This window comes from Oncorhynchus gorbuscha, linkage group LG01 (assembly GCF_021184085.1).
Source record: "Oncorhynchus gorbuscha isolate QuinsamMale2020 ecotype Even-year linkage group LG01, OgorEven_v1.0, whole genome shotgun sequence".
In the NCBI taxonomy this organism is placed as follows: Eukaryota; Metazoa; Chordata; class Actinopteri; order Salmoniformes; family Salmonidae; genus Oncorhynchus; species Oncorhynchus gorbuscha.
The window spans coordinates 28,980,248-29,001,422 of NC_060173.1; the positions used below are offsets into that span (position 1 = coordinate 28,980,248).

General features: G+C 43.9%; 1 long non-coding RNA gene across 2 annotated transcripts; it reads left to right on the forward strand.

Moving 5' to 3' along the window:
* Positions 1–3,949: 3,949 nt before the first annotated feature.
* LOC124003231 lies at positions 3,950–15,614 on the forward strand. 2 transcript variants are annotated; one of them, XR_006833203.1, is made up of 4 exons: positions 3,950–5,556; positions 6,054–6,105; positions 13,877–13,984; positions 15,558–15,614. It is a non-coding gene; the product is annotated as an uncharacterized LOC124003231 (long non-coding RNA). The 2 variants fall into 2 exon arrangements; XR_006833204.1 differs by lacking the exon at positions 3,950–5,556 and having other exon boundaries at positions 5,576–6,105.
* Positions 15,615–21,175: the final 5,561 nt, after the last annotated feature.

Here is a 21,175-nt window from a genome sequence, read left to right on the forward strand (position 1 = left end):
TGCATGATCAAATGTGGGGCCCCTCATACAAATACACACTCATATCAGGACACCCATACATGCAAGCCCCCATCCACATTAGCATGCATAAGTAGGCCACAAAGGATAGGGCACAGAGATCATATTGCTTCCCAGAAAATACACAGTATGCACTTGGGAAATGTGTGCTTCACTGGCAAGCTGTTGATGGACAAACAGTAAATAGCATGTGTACATCGCTCAGGATATTACTATCCAACAGAGATATGATAGAAGGAAATGATAGAAGGATCTTTGATCCAACCCCTGGTCAGGGGGAATCCCCACACCTAGCCTCAGCATCTGTCATTCTGCCACTCCGGGAGAGCTGAACAGCCATAAGCATGATGACCTTTTAGGGTCAGGAAATCATTTTCCAAGGTCTGTGTGGTCTGTGGTGTATAATAGACATGTAATGAAGGCAGGGCCAGGCATTGGGGCCGCAAGGCAATAAAAAGAAAGAGGGGAGAAAGAGGAGAGAGAAGAGACGGAGGGGAGAAAGTTGGGAAGAGAGAAAGAAAGGGGGGGGAACAAGGGGAGAGAAAGTAAAGGGGAGAAGACCAGACGCCGAGAACGACCAGCCTGTTGTCTCACTGCCAGCCCCATCTGTCTAGTATTTCACATCAGCACCATCAAACACACACAGAGGGGGAGGTGTGTGTGTGCGTGCATGCATGTGTGTGTATGCAGGGATAAAGGGAAGAAAAGGGGGGTGGGTGATGGCTAGAATGTCTCATGCTGACATCATTACTTTACACATCATTCTGATGATCCCACTGGGCACACACTGGTTGAATCAACATTGTTTCCACATCATTTCAATTAAATGACATTGAACCAACGTGGAATAGATGTTGAATTGACGCCTGTGCCCAGTGGGTAGGCTTACCATGTCACTGTGCTGATGTTCCAATAGGAACACGTTAAGCACAACACAGGATGAATCTTTTCAAATGGAAGGGATACTATTCAAATGTTATTGTTCTGTTTCATAACATGTGTCTGTTCTCTCCTAGTGGTCGTGCACCAGGTATGGCTGGGTCGTTCTCTTCCCTGACTGACAATTCTTCCTGCCAACACCCAGAAGAGGAATCTTTGTTTCCGAGGAGTGGCTGTGTTGTTCCTAAGAGAACCCAATGGAAGTTGGACTGGTTTCAAAGTCTAGGCTTTGGGAAAATAAGCTTCTTTATGGCACTCCACAACGAGAGAGGTTAGCGAATGTAATTGGAGCATTGCAAAACGTACTGTACCATAGACCTAGAGGATGATACTGTGTGAAAATAGAGGTTTAAAAATAGTGGAGTGCCGCACAGTGCACATTACATTCAAAGGTCATTTCCAATTGAGCCAATTGAGCGATCTCAGGGAACACGGTAACATTGCCTTTAAAAGCCTTGATTGGACTGAGTGGTCTGATTGAAGCGTGAACGGATTGAATCCCGGCCATAGCCTTATGAAATCTTTAATGGAAAAACACATGGTGATTTTTAAGTTTATATTTTTAATACATGTTTACGCTATGGCCCCAATATTGATTCAATGCCGACACTTGTCCATACGTCAACCTTTCAGTAAACAAGCTCTGGGGAGAAAGACTATGGAACATGTTAGAGTGCTGGAAATGGCCTCACATAGATATACATAGAAATAAGTATATGGATGTTTTATTTTACTAGGCAAGTCAGTTAAGAACAAATTCTTATTTTTAATGACAGCCTAGGAACAGTGGGTTAACTGTCTTGTTCAGGGGTAGAACGACAGATTTTTACCTTGTCAGCTCAGGGATTCAATCTTGCAACCTTCCGGTTACTAGTCTAACGCTCTAACCACTAGGCTACCTGCCATGTCTAGTTGATGTACTAAAGTGTACATTAATACGTTATATGTATGATACAGAGTATCAGAAATGAGGCATGTTACAGTAGGATAAGAGGTGTTCCGGGCAGGGAGTGGACACCCCCGGTGTCACTGTTGAGACAGTCATCTAGGAAGAGCAGAGAGAACTGCATGTTATCCACACTAATTGCACAGCTAGATAACTGTGGTGTATATGATAGGGGAACTAAATTACATTGTATGTCTAATGCTGCATGTGAATGATATTGAAGATAAGGCTGAAGAAGAGACAGGGGAAATGACTGTCAGATTATTTAGTCCTATACTCAAGGTTTTCTGTTAGTTAACCCCATATACAGTAGAGTAGCAGCAGTATGGGAAGGACAGGATATGTGAGATGCTATGAGGAGAGAGAGGAGAGAGAGTGTGAGGCAGGTAGAAAACCATCAAAAGGCACCCCTCTCTCAGGTTTAAAGTTATGACACATTCTGTTCTGGGGGAAGCTCTCTGAAAGGTCATCATTTCTATTTGTGGAGAAAAAAACTTAACTTAGTGAGCTCTCGTTCTCAACTATCTTTTCAATCCATGGTATTCATCCTTACCCGCTCTTCATTCATCATGATGTCACCAACAACTAGCTACTGTAGATGTCTGCTCCATGGCAGTTGTCTAGAAAACCTAAGCTTCAAAATGTTCAAGCACTTTACAAATACACAGACACACATGCATACACACACACACACACACGCACACACATACATGCATACAGTACATAGATCTTTGTCCCACTCCCTTTTCGTCAACCACAAGCCTTGGGCCAGACAGACGAATGAAAGTCAGTTAAAAGCAGTGAAGCACAAAAGTTGTCTCATACCTCTCTGTCTCATCTCTCTCTATCCATGCATTTCTCATCTCTGTTAGATTACACTCATGAGCACTTACTGTAGCTCAAGGGGCTGGGCAGTAAGTCTGTGCCCTTTCACACACACACACACACACACACACACACACACACACACACACACACACACACACACACACACACACACACACACACACACACACACACACACACACACACACACACACACACACACACACACACACACACACACACACACACACACACACACACAGAGAGAGAGAGACTCTCATGATCATACTGTATGCATACATACACCCAGGGTGCAAACTATGGTGAGGCAACAACCAGTCAGGGCCCCTCTATGAGATTCAAAGGTTTAACCCAGTTGGCCATTAAAAACATGACTGCTGCTTTAACCCAGTATCTAGAGTCAACTCAAACTCTACCCATAATATGAACTTTACATCAAATCAAATGTTATTTGTCACATGTACTGAATACTTACAAGCCCTTAACCAACAATGTTAAGAAAAAATAGATAAGAAAAAAATATATAAAATAATTAGAGAGCAGCAGTAAAATAACAATAGCGAGGCTATATTCAGGGGGTACCAGTACAGAGTCAATGTGCGGGAGCACAGGTTAGTCAAGGTAAATGAGGTAATATGTACATGTAGTACATATACAATACATATTCTACCACACTATATTAGTGCACATGATATGAATTCTCCAAATCCAGGGGGAGGAGAGGGAAGGGGATTAGGTCAGAGGAGGAGACTGTCCTCACAGCAGAGTGGCAGACGTCACACTGCAGTCACCCTGTGTTTGTCACACCTATGACAGGAGCCCAGAGAGGAGGGGCAGGGTGATTAACTATCTCATTCAAACTTGATTCAAACTCTGTTCTGATGTTCTCTGTCTTGGTTGAATTGTCTCATTCATCCCTTATCATATTCCTCTCATATTTCTTCTCTCTTCCCCTGTTCTCTCTCCTTGCACACTTTTGATCTCTCCCTCTTGCCCCCGTCATCCCTCACTGCCCATCCTTTCAGTGCCTGCAGACAGTGTGTAACCACAGAACTAGCCTGAGAACAGTTAACCGTCACTGTGTGTGTGTGTGTGTGTGTGTGTGTGTGTGTGTGTGTGTGTGTGTGTGTGTGTGTGTGTGTGTGTGTGTGTGTGTGTGTGTGTGTGTGTGTGTGTGTGTGTGTGTGTGTGTGTCTAATATCAACACAACTGGAGACGTTCGTCTGTCAGCAACCATACCTCCCAGACACTGGCACGGGAGCTATCAGTGATCTACTGTACACACACAAAACACACACACACACAGAGAGTGATTTCAATACACACACAGACTTAACATACTGTAGATACACAAACAGTGATTCAACACACACACAAACACTCAAACGTGATTGCTTCGGGGCGACAAGTTGGTCTTGGAGGTGTACTTTTGAACATTCTTTGTCCAACAAGCTGTCACAGTCTTACTGCAGAATTAGATGTGTAAATTTAGAAGTTTAAGGGTTAAGGTTTTGGACATGGTTAAAACAGTACGTTTAGGCACCCATTCAGAACGGTTAAGGTAAGAGTTAAGATTTGGGATATATAAAAAAACATGAATACAAAAAAAAACAAGTGTCCACTCCACCACTTGGATAAATCAGGCAATCTTATGATCCAGAGTCATGGGACTACACCCATCCGACACCCCTGTCCACAATGCCCAGGCCTACTTGATGGTAATAGCGCTCAATGTTGCCCCTAGTTGCCAGTTTTGAAGGTATTTCCCAAAGTCCTCAAGACATGGATAGACGTCAAATTTCGAAGTCACTCTTGAGCGATCTGGTTGCTCTCTCAGTCATGATGCTTGTGATGTCTTCTAATTGCTATTCTCAGCTATTCTCACACAGCACCACTGCTTAATTTGAGCCGGAACCTGCAGGAACAGGATCCGTACTTCTCAGCTTTGGACTGTTTCTTTCCAAACCTATTTGGCCGGATCCAGTACCTCTCGTGGCAATAAATTGTGCTGTTTGCAATGTAACAGTTATTATGAAAGCAATCAGAATTACTTTGAGTTGCCTTCTCGTTCATTCTTCTGCCCCCTACATTTTTTTAGGTGAGTGGGGTAAGTTGAGCGAAAGGGGTAAATTGAGCCACCCTTGTTTCTAGGAAACCATACACAAAATCTATAATTTGACCAAATACATAAGAGGTCTGTGAAGAAAGAAACCACATGGGAAAAATTATTTACATTCATTCTCACCCATCTACACACAATAACCCATAATGACGAAATGAAAACATGTTTAAAGACAATTTTGCAAATATATTGAAAACAAAACACAGAAATATCTAATTTGCATAAGTATTCACACACTGAGTCAATACTTTGTAGAAGCTCCAACTCAAGAACACGTGCTCGACGTCTGGCAGGTCCTTCAACGCCTTCTCCGCTGTTTGTGAAGGCAGAGACCTCTGCCTGACCTGACCCTGAGCCTGTCTGCCGTCCTGTATCTTGCCTTTGTTGCTGTAATAAACATTATTACTTCGACACAGTCTGCATCTGGGTCTTACGTTATGCTAATAGAGAGCAAATGCATGGACATTTAGGAGGAGGGCTGTAGCGACCTTTCTGCTTTCGTTTTCAAGATGATCGATCTCTGTCGAGGGAGGAGTTGTTTTTTACATATTGAATATATTTATTTCTTCTGAACACATTTCTGTTTGTTGGCAATGTCAATTCTTGCATTTCTTTTCAAAACACCTATATATTCGCTAGATGGATAGTAGACAGTAGCAGACAGCTGGTGACAAACTGCTATCAGGTGAAGTATTTTTTTTTTGTAATCTAACTATTTAGTTATGAAAACATCTTACCATCAATGCAAGCTGTAAAATGACTCCCAACTTAGAATGCAGCAACCGTAGTAATGTAGCTAACTTGCTAACTAGTTACAACAAGTAGATATGTTGCTAGCCAGCAGGAGCAGATAGCTTTGTCACTAGCTAGCATGTCATTCTGGGACAAGGAGCATTTTAGCTATCCGTTTATTCCAAGCAATAATTAGAGATTACACAAATCTGTAGGACAAGTAGGGTAAAGCTAACGCCGTCATCAAGGCAGGACCCACTAATTTCATTCAAACTGACAAATAAGAATTTACACATTATCCCTGTCAATAGTTGGAGTAGGATGATTGCTCAGCACCCTGCCTGGGACTGACAGGGTGTTCATTTTCAAGCTCACTAACTATCTTTGCTTTGATGATTTATTTGATTCATTCTTGTCTCTCACTTTTGTCTGACATGATCTATTCAGCAGTCCTGTGTCCCTCTCCCAGAAATTCACCAAGAATGGGCTGATTCACACACCTGTGAGTAGAACCATCCTACTTCAGTTTGAACTCGCCCTGCCGTCACTATTTAGATAATGACCACATGTGCATTTGCCTGCTGTGTTTTCTTTGTGGATTTGATCTTACACGGTTTAGTGCATTTTCGAGTTGAGGAATACCCACTGCAGATACACATGCTTGTTTGAGCGTCTTTATTCATTATTGTCTCTCACTTTTGTGTCCGATGATCTATTCACCAAGAGGCCCAGCCTTTTGGCATAGCTGGTAAAGCTCTCATTTCTGGACTGCAACATTGTAGGATGGTGCCCTCCACGGCAAAGGATTGGTAGGTTACATTATATGTAGATACTTCAAATAATGCCTGAGACACATTTACTGTTTGTCTCCATACTCAGTAAATGGTGAAACACTATTTGTGATGGTGTTCTTTGTTCGAATGTACACTGGGTGTCACGATAGTCGCCCTCCTCGCCTGAGGAAGAGTAGTTGGAAGGATCGGAGGACCCAAATGCAGCGTGGTATGTCCTCATCGTGAATTTAATGAACAGAGAACACTTGAACAAACTATACAAAACAATAAATGAATAACGACTGTGAAGTTATAATAAGAACTGTGCTGACACAAGCAACTAGCATAGACAATCACCCACAACCCACAATGACAAAAACAGGCTACCTAAATATGGTTCCCAGTCAGAGACAACGACTAACACCTGCCTCTGATTGAGAACCATATCAGGCCAAACACAGAAACAGACAAACTAGACATCCAACATAGAATGCCCACTCAGATCACACCCTGACCAAACAAAACATACAAACATGCAAAGCAAACTATGGTCAGGGCGTGACACTGGGTATACAAAACATTATGAAGACCTACACTTTCCATGACATAGACAGACCAGGTGAATCCAAGTGAAAGTGATGATCCTTTATTTATGTCACTTCAATCAGTGTAGATGAAGGGGAGGAGACTGCTTCGGCAATGTCAATTACAAAATAGCCTCCAACACTCTACTCAGCAAATTGGATGCAGTCTATTACAGTGCCATCCGTTTTGTCACCAAAGCCCCAGATACTACCCACCACTGTGACCTGTATGCTCTCATTGGCTGGCCCTCGCTTCACATTCGTCACCAAACCCACTGGCTCCAGGTCATCTATAAGTCTTTGCTAAGTAAAGCCCCGCCTTATCTCAGCTCACTGGTCACCATAGCAGCACCCACCTGTAGCACGTGCTCCAGCAGGTATATTTCACTGGTCACCCCCAAAGCCAATTCCTCATTTGGCCGCCTTTCCTTCCATTTCTCTGCTGCCAATGACTGGAACAAATTGCAAAGATCATTGAAGCTGGAGACCCATATCTCCCTCACTAACTTTAAGCAGCTCACAGATCACCTCACCTGTGCATTGCCCATCTGTAAATAGCACATCCAACTACCTCATCCCCATACTGTTATTTATAACTTTTTTTTCTCCTTTGCACCCCAGTAATAGCTACTTGCACATTTATATTTTGCATATCTATCACTCCAGTGTTTAATTGCTAAATTGTAATTATTTTGCCACTATGGCCTATTTATTGCCTTCCTCCCTTATCTTACCTCATTTGCACACACTGTATATATACCTTTTTTTCTCTATTGTGTTATTAACTGTATGTTTGTTTATTCCATGTGTAACTCTGTTGTTGTTTGTGTCGCACTGCTTTGCTTTATCTTGGCCAGGTTGCAGTTATAAATGATAACTTGTTCTCAGCTAGTCTACCTGGTTAAATAAAGGTGAAATAAAAAAATACATAAAATAAAGAAGGATTTTTAAGCCTTGAGACAATTGAGACAAAGATTGTGTATGTGTGCCATTCAAAGCATGAATGGGCAAGACCAAAAAATGATAAATGCCTTTGAACGGGATATGGTAGTCCAGTAGGTGCCAGGCACTCTGGTTTGTGTCAAGAACTGCAACGCCTCTGGGTTTTTCACACTCTACAGGTCAAGGGGGGAATAAGAATGGTCCAGCACCCAAAGAATCCAGGCACTTGTCATCTCCCGTCTGGATTACTGCAACTCGCTGTTGGCTGGGCTCCCTGCCTGTGCCATTAAACCCCTACAACTCATCCAGAACGCCGCAGCCCGTCTGGTGTTCAACCTTCCCAAGTTCTCTCACGTCACCCCGCTCCTCCGCTCTCTCCACTGGCTTCCAGTTGAAGCTCGCATCCGCTACAAGACCATGGTGCTTGCCTACGGAGCTGTGAGGGGAACGGCACCTCAGTACCCCCAGGCTCTGATCAGGCCCTACACCCAAACAAGGGCACTGCGTTCATCCACCTCTGGCCTGCTCGCCTCCCTACCACCGAGGAAGTACAGTTCCCGCTCAGCCCAGTCAAAACTGTTCGCTGCTCTGGCCCCCCAATGGTGTAAACAAACTCCCTCACGACGCCAGGACAGCGGAGTCAATCACCACCTTCCGGAGACACCTGAAACCCCACCTCTTTAAGGAATACCTAGGATAGGATAAAGTAATCCTTCCCACCCCCCTTTAAGATTTAGATGCACTATTGTAAAGTGACTGTTCCACTGGATGTCATAAGGTGAATGCACCAATTTGTAAGTCGCTCTTGATAAGAGCGTCTGCTAAATGACTTAAATGTAATGTAAATGTAAAGAACATCCAGCCAACTTGACACAACCGTGGGAAGCATTGCCCTGACAGATTGAGGCTGTTCTGAGAGCCATCCAGGTCTCAGAGCATTTTGTATTATTCTGTACGTTAATCCGAGACACTCCATTTAGTATCATATGTTATTTTTCATATAGTATGTATTAATTTCTGGATGTCCATCATCCATTTCGTATGATATGTTAAAAATAACCATTTTGTATGATATGTTAGGAATTTGCAAAACGTACAATATATTAAGAATTTCCTAAATGTATGATATGTTATGAATTTAAATTTGTTGTGGCTAATGTTAACTAGGCGGCTAACGATAGCTAGGCGGCTAATGATAGCTAGGCTAGGGGTTAGGGTTATGTCACGGGATACTAGGAGTGGTGGGTGGAATCAGGCGCAGAGAGCAGGGTTCAGTAGATCCTCAATTTATTCTCTGGAGCACAAAACGGTCACACCAAGCACCGCCCGAGCATACAATTGACCAGCCCAAACACAGAACCAAATAGTCCGGAGAATACACATACGAAAACCACCATTCGACAGAGTAACAAAAAACAATCCCGCACAAAACAAGGGCGGGACAACCTAGTATATACAATGTGTGCAAAAGGCATGAGGAGGTAGGCGAATAATTACAATTTTGCAGATTAACACTGGAGTGATAAATGATCAGATGGTCATGTACAGGTAGAGATATTGGTGTGCAAAAGAGCAGAAAAGTAAATAAATAAAAACAGTATGGGGATGAGGTAGGTAAAAATGGGTGGGCTATTTACCGATAGACTATGTACAGCTGCAGCGATCGGTTAGCTGCTCAGATAGCAGATGTTTGAAGTTGGTGAGGGAGATAAAAGTCTCCAACTTCAGCGATTTTTGCAATTCGTTCCAGTCACAGGCAGCAGAGAACTGGAACGAAAGGCGGCCAAATGAGGTGTTGGCTTTAGGGATGATCAGTGAGATACACCTGCTGGAGTGCGTGCTACGGATGGGTGTTGCCATCGTGACCAGTGAACTGAGATAAGGCGGAGCTTTACCTAGCATGGACTTGACCTGGAGCCAGTGGGTCTGGCGGAGAATATGTAGCGAGGGCCAGCCGACTAGAGCATACAAGTCGCAGTGGTGGGTGGTATAAGGTGCTTTAGTGACAAAACGGATGGCACTGTGATAAACTGCATCCAGTTTGCTGAGTAGAGTGTTGGAAGCAATTTTGTAGATGACATCGCCGAAGTCGAGGATCGGTAGGATAGTCAGTTTTACTAGGGTAAGTTTGGCGGCGTGAGTGAAGGAGGCTTTGTTGCGGAATAGAAAGCCAACTCTTGATTTGATTTTCGATTGGAGATGTTTGATATGAGTCTGGAAGGAGAGTTTACAGTCTAGCCAGATACCTAGGTACTTATAGATGTCCACATATTCAAGGTCGGGACCATCCAGGGTGGTGATGCTGGTCAGGCGTGCGGGTGCAGGCAGCGAATGGTTGAAAAGCATGCATTTGGTTTTACTAGCGTTTAAGAGCAGTTGGAGGCCATGGAAGGAGTGTTGTATGGCATTGAAGCTCGTTTGGAGGTTAGATAGCACAGTGTCCAAGGACGGGCCGGAAGTATATAGAATGGTGTCGTCTGGTGGATCAGGGAATCGCCCGCAGCAAGGCTAGCTATAAGAGTTAAGGTTAGGTTTAAGGGAAGGGTTAGCTAACATAGTAAGTAGTTGCAAAGTAGCTAAAAAGTATTAAGTAGTTGAAAAGTTACTAATTAGCTACAATTGTCCATGATGAGATTCAAACTCACAACCTTTGTGTTGCTAAACATTCGTGTTATACACATACCACTCGACCACAACCAACCACCCTCCTTTCCGTGTTTTGCCTTATGGAAAACGTCTCACCCTCAGTCATAGTTAGTAGAATAATGAATAGATTGACAAGTTTTTGGCAACGTCAACTTTTAGAAGATTAGTGAGAAAGTTAATCATTTAAACCACCTAAATATACTCACATTCACTGAACATGTAGTATTTGAAACTCAAACATCTTGCATAATCCTGTAGCCTCTTTTTCATTCTCCCTACCTTACATTCCAATGCATCCAACATTATGCATGCCCACCATGGTATTGGGCAGCTGCTATTTGAGAACTCAACTGGTTTAGAAACCATACTCTGGTTATGTAACGGCTGTTGGAAGGAGAGGACCAAGGTACGTGTTCATGCTTTTTATTAGAACTGAACACTGAAATAACAAAGAGAATGAATGAAAACCGAAACAGTCCTGTCAGGTGCAGAAAGACACAGAAAGACACAAAACAGAAAACAATTACCCACAAATCATAGTGGGAAAACAGGCTGCCTAAGTATGGTTATCAATCAAAGACAACAATTGACAGCTGCCACTGATTGGGAACCATGCCAGGCCAAACACAGAAATACAAAACCTAGAATACACAACATAGACTACATAGAATGCCCACCCCAACTCACGCCCTGACCAAACTAAAACAGAGACATAAAAAAGAACTAAGGCCAGGACGTGACAGGTTAATTTATTGCAGAGCACATTGTTATAACTGTTTTTAGAGGTGTGCTATATGTGTAGGCTATGCCATACGTATTGACTAATATGCTATTTGCAGCTGTTGTTTTTAACCTCCATTCTAGCATACATGGCACACACATCTTTCTATATACATTATTTTATCTGGGTTTCAATGCAAATTATATGATTGACTGTTTCTTTAAGCTTGCTGCTCCTTACTTGAAATGAGACAATCATTCCAAAACATAATTCAAAATTGAATTCAGTGACAGAGAGATAGCTAATGAAACCAGACAGGTCACCCGAGATACAAGTCAGTCTGAGGACGCCGGGAGACCAGACAGGTCACCCGAGATACAAGTCAGTCTGAGGACAGGTCACCCGAGATACAAGTCAGGAGACCAGACAGGTCACCCGAGATACAAGTCAGTCTGAGGACGCCGGGAGACCAGACAGGTCACCCGAGATACAAGTCAGTCTGAGGACGCCGGGAGACCAGACAGGTCACCCGAGATACAAGTCAGTCTGAGGACGCCGGGAGACCAGACAGGTCACCCGAGATACAAGTCAGTCTGAGGATGCCGGGAGACCAGACACGTCACCCGAGATACATGTCAGTCTGAGGACGCAGGGAGACCAGACAGGTCACCCGAGATACAAGTCAGTCTGAGGACGCCGGGAGACCAAACAGGTCACCCGAGATACAAGTCAGTCTGAGGACGCCGGGAGACCAGACAGGTCACCCGAGATACAAGTCAGTCTGAGGACGCCGGGAGACCAGACAGGTCACCCGAGATACAAGTCAGTCTGAGGACGCCGGGAGACCAGACAGGTCACCCGAGATACAATTCAGTCTGAGGACGCCGGGAGACCAGACAGGTCACCCGAGATACAAGTCAGTCTGAGGACGCCGGGAGACCAGACAGGTCACCCGAGATACAAGTCAGTCTGAGGACGCCGGGAGACCAGACAGGTCACCCGAGATACAAGTCAGTCTGAGGACGCCGGGAGACCAGACAGGTCACCCGAGATACAAGTCAGTCTGAGGACGCCGGGAGACCAGACAGGTCACCCGAGATACAAGTCAGTCTGAGGACGCCGGGAGACCAGACAGGTCACCCGAGATACAAGTCAGTCTGAGGACGCCGGGAGACCAGACAGGTCACCCGAGATACAATTCAGTCTGAGGACGCCGGGAGACCAGACAGGTCACCCGAGATACAAGTCAGTCTGAGGACGCCGGGAGACCAGACAGGTCACCCGAGATACAAGTCAGTCTGAGGACGCCGGGAGACCAGACAGGTCACCCGAGATACAAGTCAGTCTGAGGACGCCGGGAGATGATATAGAGCATTGCTACCTTCGAGTAGGTTTCCAAAAGTTGCAAGTTCGAATCCAGCTATAGAAATTGGTTAATTTTGTTTTTGTTTTAAGCCTATCCCAAACTTTAACCCTTACCTTAACCATTCGGAGTTAATGCCTAACCTTAATAATTTGGTGTTTTCGCCTAAACTTAACCATGGCTCCTGCTGAAAAGAAAAGAATCTGTATAGAATCTACCAAAATATTTAATCAACTTCCCAATAAGCCTATTGAGCTCACAGCATTATTTTACAAAGTAAAACAAGAGGGAGATACACTTTTTGCACAAGCGCATTGACCATCGCTGGTGAGTGAGCTGTGCGTCATTGGCTGAGTCAGTGAAACTGGAAAGCTTTAATAGGACTATCATTTCCTCCTCATATTGTACACTTTGTGTCTCCACACAATTTGGCCTAAGCAAATTATAGATTCAAGACAGGGTTGTTTTTATTGATCTCAGACTCTCATCTTGTCCGTGTCAAAGTCGGCCTAATCTGTCATTTCCATCATTTGTGTGGTATTAAAAAAAAATTCTGCTAAAGTCTGCAGTAGAATTGCATGAAACACATTGCATAAACAAATTCCCCATATGTGCAATTTATAAGCGCCTCTTCTCTACTGCTCTAAACCACAAGGCAAAGGCAACACTTTATTATTCAGGTGGGCTTTTTCTAATTCCTTCCGGTACACTCTTAAAGGGTTCTTCGGCTGTCCCCATTGGAGAACTCTTTAAATAACACTTTTTGGTTGCAGATAGAACTCTTTTGGTTCCAGGTAGAATCATTTCCATAGAGGGTTCTACATGAAACCCAAAAGGGTTCTACCTGGTATCAAAAGGGGTTCTCCTATGGGGACAGCCAAAGAACCACTTTGGAACCTTTTTTCCATGAGTGTACCTCCGAGCCCCTCAGGTCACCCTCCTCACATTCACTTCTTCTTCCTGCACCTCCCGATTCACAAAGTAAGCACTGCACAGCATACAACATGAAGGAATGAGACTGAACAGCAGGCAAGCAATGGAACCACATCTGATAGAGCACAATCTGTGTCCTCTGCAGACTGAACTCTTGCCCTGTCCCTCTATCTCTATCTCCCTTTCTCCCTTGATCTCTTTCTCTCTCTCTTTCTCTCTTTCTCTCTCTCTCTCTCTCTCTCTCTCTCTCTCTCTCTCTCTCTCTCTCTCTCTCTCTCTCGCTCTCTCTCTCTCTCTTTCTCTCTCTTTAGAGGACTAGAGGAGTCTTCACAGGGTTATGGCTGTCAGCACCCATCAGATGTTTACCCAAGCGGAGAAAGAGAAAGAGAGGGGTGCATACCTGGTCCTCTAGCCCTCAGGTGAGCTGTCAATCACAACATATTATGTGTCCTGAGACTTCACAGGGAAACAGCAACCTCCACCCCAGATTACCCATGTTCATGTACTTCACTGCAGTAACCCATATTAGAGTCAGAAACACAGATTCATGTTTGACAGTAGCCACTTGGAAGAGTCATTTTTGAATAAAAAAATCTATGTTACACTTATTTCATCTACTTCACTTGCTCATGTTTTCTGTTTTGCTTGAATAGCCCCAGTCCCAGTCAGAATAACCCTCTTAGGATGGCCGTTGATGCTAGGATACGCTTGACAGAGCTCTATTCAGAGTATGTGAAGTAATGCACATGTTATGAAAAGGGTTACTCAAATTACTGAAGTGACCACTCTTTGGGCTGCTGTGATGTTTGATGGTGGTCCTTTTTTTGTAAATGTACAGTACCAGTCAAAAGATTGGACACACCTACTCATTCAAGGGTTTTTCTTTATTTTTTACTATTTTATGCATTGTAGAATAAAAATAAAGACATCAACACGATGAAATAAAACATATTTAGATTCTAACTATGTCTGAGTATTTAAAGGAAATTAAGTTCATGTATATATAATTTGATATACAGAATAATATACATAACTGTCTTATGATTTATATTATCTTGTTTGATATTGTAAATGTAATTGTAGTAAACAAAAAAGTGTGAAACAAATCAAAATATATTTTAGATTTGAGATTCTCCAAGTAGCTACCCTTTGCCTTGGTGACAGCTTTGCACACTCTTGGCATTCTCTCAACCAGCTTCATGAGGTAGTCACCTGGAATGCATTTCGATTAACAGGTTAAAAGTTCATTTGTTGAATTTCATTCCTTCTTAATGGGTTTGAGCATATCTGTTGTGTGGTGACAAGGTAGGGTGGTATGCAGAAGATAGCCCTATTTGGTAAAAGACCAAGTCCATATTATGGCAAGAACAGCTCAAATAAGTGAAGAGAAATGACAGTCCATCATTACTTTAAGACATGTCAGTCAATCCGGAACATTTCAATAACTTTGAATGTTTCTTCAAGTGCAGTCGCAAAAACCGTCAAGCACTATGATGAAACTGGCTCCCATGAGGACCACCTCAGAAATAGCAGCTCAAATAAATAATTCACATAGTTTAAGTAACAGACACATTCAACATCAGTTGTTCAGAGGAGACTGTGTGAATCAGGCCTTCATGGTCAAATTGCTGCAAAGAAACCACTACTAAAGGACACCAATAAGAAGAAGAGACTTGCTCGGGCCAAGAAACATGAGCAATGGACATTAGACCGGTGGTTATCTGTCCTTTGGTCTGATGAGTCCAAATGTTAGATTTTTGGTTTAAACCACCGTGTTTTTGTGAGATGCAGAGTAGGTGAACGGATGAGCTCTGCATGTGTGGTTCCCACCGTGAAGCATGGAGGTGGTGTGATGGTGTGGGGGTGCTTTGCTAGTGACATTGTCTGTGATTTATTTGGAATTCAAGGCACACTTTACCACCATGGCAACCACAGCATTGTGCAGTGATATGCCATCCCATCTGATTTGCACTTTGGTTTGTTTTTCAACAGGACAATGACCCAACACACCTCCAAGCTTTGTAAGGGATATTTGACCAAGAAGGAGAGTAATGGAGTGCTGCATCAGATTACCTGGTCTCAACAATCACCCAACCTCAACCCAATTGAGATGGTTTGGGATGAGTTGGACTGCAGAGTGAAGGAAAAGCAGCCAACAAGTGCTCAGCATATGTGGGAACTCCTTCAAGACTGTTGGAAAAGCATTCCAGGTGAAGCTGGTTCAGAGAATGCCAAGAGTGTGCAAAGGGTGGCTGCTTTGAAGAATCTAAAATCTTAAATATATTTGGGTACTACATGATTCCATATGTGTTATTTCATAGTTTTGATGTCTTCACTATTATTCTATAATGTAGAAGAAAGTTTAAAAAAGAAAGAAAAAATCTTGAATGAGTAGGTGTGTCCAAACGTTTGACTGGTACTGTATGTGTATGTGTTTGTGTATCTTTCAGAGGGGCTTGGGTTAACAGCAGAACTCAAATTTGAGTTGTGTGCAATTGACCAAAAAAAGTGATCTTAACCTTAATCTTTGGGGTAGTGTAATATGGTTTCCAGTTATGACCCCGCCTAAAGACAACAAGGAAGAGGGGTCAGAGGTCATAGAGATGAAGGAGACATGTCTCTCATTTTCCATATTCCAGCAGTAGGTGCTCTCTGGGAACACACTGGCAGTGAGTTAGTACTGTAGAGTCTCACTGCAGCTGGAAGAATGTAGCAGAGAGAGACAGGACCCAGGCCTGGCTGGGGGGCACCACCCCCACCTCCTCCCCCTTACACGTACAGGAAAGGTAATAACTACAGGGCAGAAGCTTCTACTGACAGCACTGCACCTGAGAGCAGAGCAGAGGAGAGGAGAAAGACAGAATGCATGACAACCATAGTCATAGAGATCTGGAGCCAAGCTGCTGGCTTACTACTTCATTCACATACCCTATGGGCCTATGGGGATATAACAGTGAGAGGCATTAAGTCGTTTAGTCCTTGGGATCATGGTCTTTCATCATGTGATCATCACCTGCAGGATAGGAACAGGGATATACTGATATAGAGTTTGATATGAGGCTAGATCTGATCAAACATTAGGAGGATAATCATCTTTGTGCTTCTGATGAGACAGGCAATGACACCACTTTCCATAATGAATCAGTAAATCACTGATGAAAGTGTTATTTTGGGCAGAGAAGAGCAGGCTGTACATTATACGGTATCATCACCTCCTGACCATGCCCTGACCATTTTCTTCACAAAATTCACCAGCATCCCCCAAACCTAAATGAAGGCGAGAGTAGTGTGTGGTGTGTGTAGACTTAAAACAATAAAGATGAAAAGTTCACTCCTGTCCCTTGCTCTGTTTGCTCTCATGACATCCATGATTCTAACTTCATGCTACTGTTTGTCTCCAAATCCTGATATCAAGCTAAAATCACCTCTGAAGGTATCACTGTTTCAATGAAAGATAGGATTATGTGCTGCCAGTCCGAAGCAAAAAGTTCCAGACCTAAAAGTAGCTGATCACAGTTTCAGGCAAAGGTAAGAAAAGTGTAGATATGCATTAAAATACATTACAAAACCAAGTTGAGATCATAGTACACATTTTCAGTACTGATTCTGGCAGCTACAGGTGCATGTTTGTGTGGGTGCATGGATTTATGTGGGTGTGTGGGTGTGTACTTGTCATCAGCAACTAGAAAGTTATTGATTTCATGGACCTTGTTTCTTAGGCTACATATGTTATGCTAGATAGTTCTTTAAAATCCATTTTCAGCAGTTCCAAGCTAGCCCTTCTAATGTCATTTGACCCCACATGGACTACGACAGTGTCAGCTCCCAGCAGCTGTCGTAGAACGGTCGGAAGCAGCCTTGTAATGTCCTGTACTCGTGCTCCAGGACAGCACAGGGTTATTGCCCCTGGAACCGAGATGTTTCCTGCCCGACAAACCCGAGCAGCTGTAGTATCCATTGTGGATGATGAATGGGCTGGAGTCTTAGACAGCCTCACGGTCCGATGAGGGGGAGCTCTGAGTATCTCTAGAAGGCACCGGTAGAAGGCACTGGCGAGAGAGACAGAATAGAGGATGAAGGCGCAGGTACCTCCGTATCCGATCTCGAGTCGGAAGTCCCCAGGGAAGAAGGCGCCGGAGCCTCTGGATCCAGGGCGGTGAAGCTGTTTCTAGTCTGTTTCCAGTCTGGGCTTACCTTAACCAAGGAGGCCCCCATTGCCAGAGGTTGCTGTTTTCGACTTCCACGGCAAGTGCCATATCTCCATGGCTGGTTGGTAGGATCGAGAATAGGAACATCCACAAAGTCATCCAGGTACGTCCTACTAACTCCATTCTCCAGGGAAGGGAGAGACCCCTTCAGGGAGGGATCCCTGCAGAGTCTCAGCCAGTCAGTTGTGGAGAGCCGACACCGCAGCGACATTCCCATCAGGAGAACGGCATGCGGCTACTGGGTTAGAAGATAACGAAAATGTAAGCGGGCATAGATGCCCCAGTAGCTTGTGTAATTTTGCTACTTGTTTGCTTAGAGTAGCCAATTCGCCTCTGTAGACCTCTGCAAGCAAGTAGTTACTAAACTCTGCAAAAAAGAAACGTCCTCTCACTGTCAACTGTGTTTATTTTCAACAAACTTAACATGTGTAAATATTTGTATTAACATAACAAGATTAAACAACTGAAACATAAACTGAACAAGTTCCACAGACATGTGACTAACAGAAACAGAATAATGTGTCCCTGACCAAATGGGGGGTCAAAATCAAAAGTAACAGTCAGTATCTGGTGTGGCCACCAGCTGCATTAAGTACTGCAGTGCATCTCCTCTTCATCGACTGCGCCAGATTTGCCAGTTCTTGCTGTGAGATGTTACCCCACTCTTTCACCAAGGCACCTGCAAGTTCCCGGACATTTCTGGGGGGAATGGCCCTAGCCCTCACCCTCCAATCCAACAGGTCCCAGACATGCTCAATGGGATTGAGATCCGGGCTCCTCGTTGGCCATGGCAGAACACTGACATTCCTGTCTTGCAGGAAATCACGCACAGAACGAGCAGTATGGCTGGTGGCATTGTCATGCTGGAGGGTCATGTCAGGATGAGCCTGCAGGAAGGGTACCACATGAGGGAGGATGTCTTCCCTGTAACGCACAGCATTGATATTGCCTGCAATGACAACAAGCTCAGTCCGATGATGCTATGACACACCGCCCCAGACCACGACGAAACTTCCACTTCCAAATCGATCCCGCTACAGAGTACAGGCCTCGGTGTAACGCTCATTTTTAATTTTAATTTTTTAATTTTACCTTTATTTAACCAGGCAAGTCAGTTAAGAACATATTCTTATTTTCATTCATTCATTCGACGATAAACGCGAATCCGACCATCACCCCTGGTGAGACAAAACCGCGACTCGTCAGTGAAGAGCACTTTTTGCCAGTCCTGTCTGTTCCAGCGACAGTGGATTTGTGCCCATATGTTGCCTGTGATGTTTGGTGAGGACCTGCCTTAGAACAGGCCTACAAGCTCTCAGTCCAGCCTCTCTCAGCCTATCGTAGACAGTCTGAGCACTGATGGAGGGATTGTGCATTCCTGTTGTAACTCGGGCAGTTCTAATCAAATCAAATCAAATGTATTTATATAGACCTTCTTACATCAGCTGATATCTCAAAGTGCTGTACAGATACCCAGCCTAAAACCCCAAACAGCAAGCAATGCAGACGTAGAAGCACGGTGGCTAGGAAAAACTCCCTAGAAAGGCCAAAACCTAGGAAGAAACCTAGAGAGGAACCAGGCTATGAGGGGTGGCCAGTCCTTTTCTGGCTGTGTCGGGTGGAGATTATAACAGAACATGGTCAAGATGTTCAAATGTTCATAAATGACCAGCATGGTCAAATAATAATAATCACAGTAGTTATCGAGGGTGCAGCAAGTCAGCACCTCAGGAGTAAATGTCAGTTGGCTTTTCATAGCCGATCATTAGAAGTATCTCTACCGCTCCTGCTGTCTCTAGAGAGTTGAAAACTGCAGGTCTGGGACAGGTAGCACGTCCGGTGAACAGGTCAGGGTTCCATAGCCACAGGCAGAACAGTTGAAACTGGAGCAGCAGCACGGCCAGGTGCAGTTGTTGTTGCCATCTTGTATCTGTCCCATAGGTGTGATGTTCTGATGTACCGATCCTGTGCAGGTGTTGTTGGTCTGCCACTGCGAGGACAATCAGCTGTAGGTCCTGTCTCCCTGTAGCGCTGTCTTAGGCGTCTCACAGCACTGACATTGCCATTTATTACCCTGGCCACATCTGCAGTCCCCATGACTCCTTGCAGCATGCCTAAGGCACGTTCACGCAGATGAGCAAGGACCCTGGGCATCTTTCTTTTGGTGTTTTTCAGTCAGTCAACTTTAGTGTCCTACGTTTTCATAACTGTGACCTTAATTGCCTACCGTCTGTAAGCTGTTCGTGTCTTAACGACCGTTCCACAGGTTCATGTTTATTAATTGTTTATGGTTCATTGAACAAGCATGGGAAATAGTATTTAAACCCTTTACAATGAAGATCTGTGAAGTTATTTGGATTTTTACAAATTATCTTTGAAAGACAGGGTCCTGAAAAAGGGACGTTTCTTTTTTTGCTGAGTTTACATTAAATGTCCAGGTGGTCCACATTTTTTCGGAATAAAGCAAAATTAACACAGCTCCTGCAATGTCATCCATTTGATGCTACAGGTTAGCTAGGTTAGCTAAGCTAGCCTCTTCTTGACAGGGGATTCTCAACTTGCCTGAGAGAGAATTACACAGTTATCAAAACAGGCCAAGGTAAGCCTACGCCAAACACACAATTAATTACAGTTTTAGTAAAATTCACAATGTGAAAAATGAAAGGTGGTGTAGATTGTAACTCAGGCTAGAATAACATATATGTGTGTGCGCGCATGCATCGATTGGTGTGTGTGTGTGTTGTGTGTGTCTGTATTCGTGTGTATGTGTGTGAGTTTCCTTCTCTCAGAGTTCATGTATCGATGAGCAGTCAGATAAGGAAAAGCTCTCACACACCCACACCTCATAAACACATTAACAAACCTTTTGCATGCAGGTAGCCATACAGCTACACTTGGCCAAACTCCAGTACCATGGGCTGGTGAGGGAGGGGGGGACAGAGTGGGAGAGACATGGGGGGAGGAATGAATAGAGAGAGTGAGAGAGAGAGATGGAAAGAGAGGGAGGCAAAAAAGTAGATACTAAGGAAATGGAAATTAAACATTTTAAGTATGAGAGTTGGTGAGACAGAAAGAGACAAAGGAGTTATAGCAGACTGTGTGCATGTGTGTATCCATAGGTAGTGGGGATAGCCAGCAGGTCTCTCTTGTGCTTGACAGAGTTGTTAGAATGCATCACCCTGCGCCCTTCTGTTTAAGGAACGGAGGGTATGCATTCCTGCTTCAGAGAATGGAGGGACAAGACCTTGGAGGTGTCTTTTAGAGAGCGACTGATAGAAAAGACGGACGGACAGACGGACAGACATACAGATAGATTCAATATTATGTGTGGTATGGGTAGGACATACTGTAATGTTTAAGGTCTATTGAAGTACATCGCTACTAAGCTGTAAATGTACTACA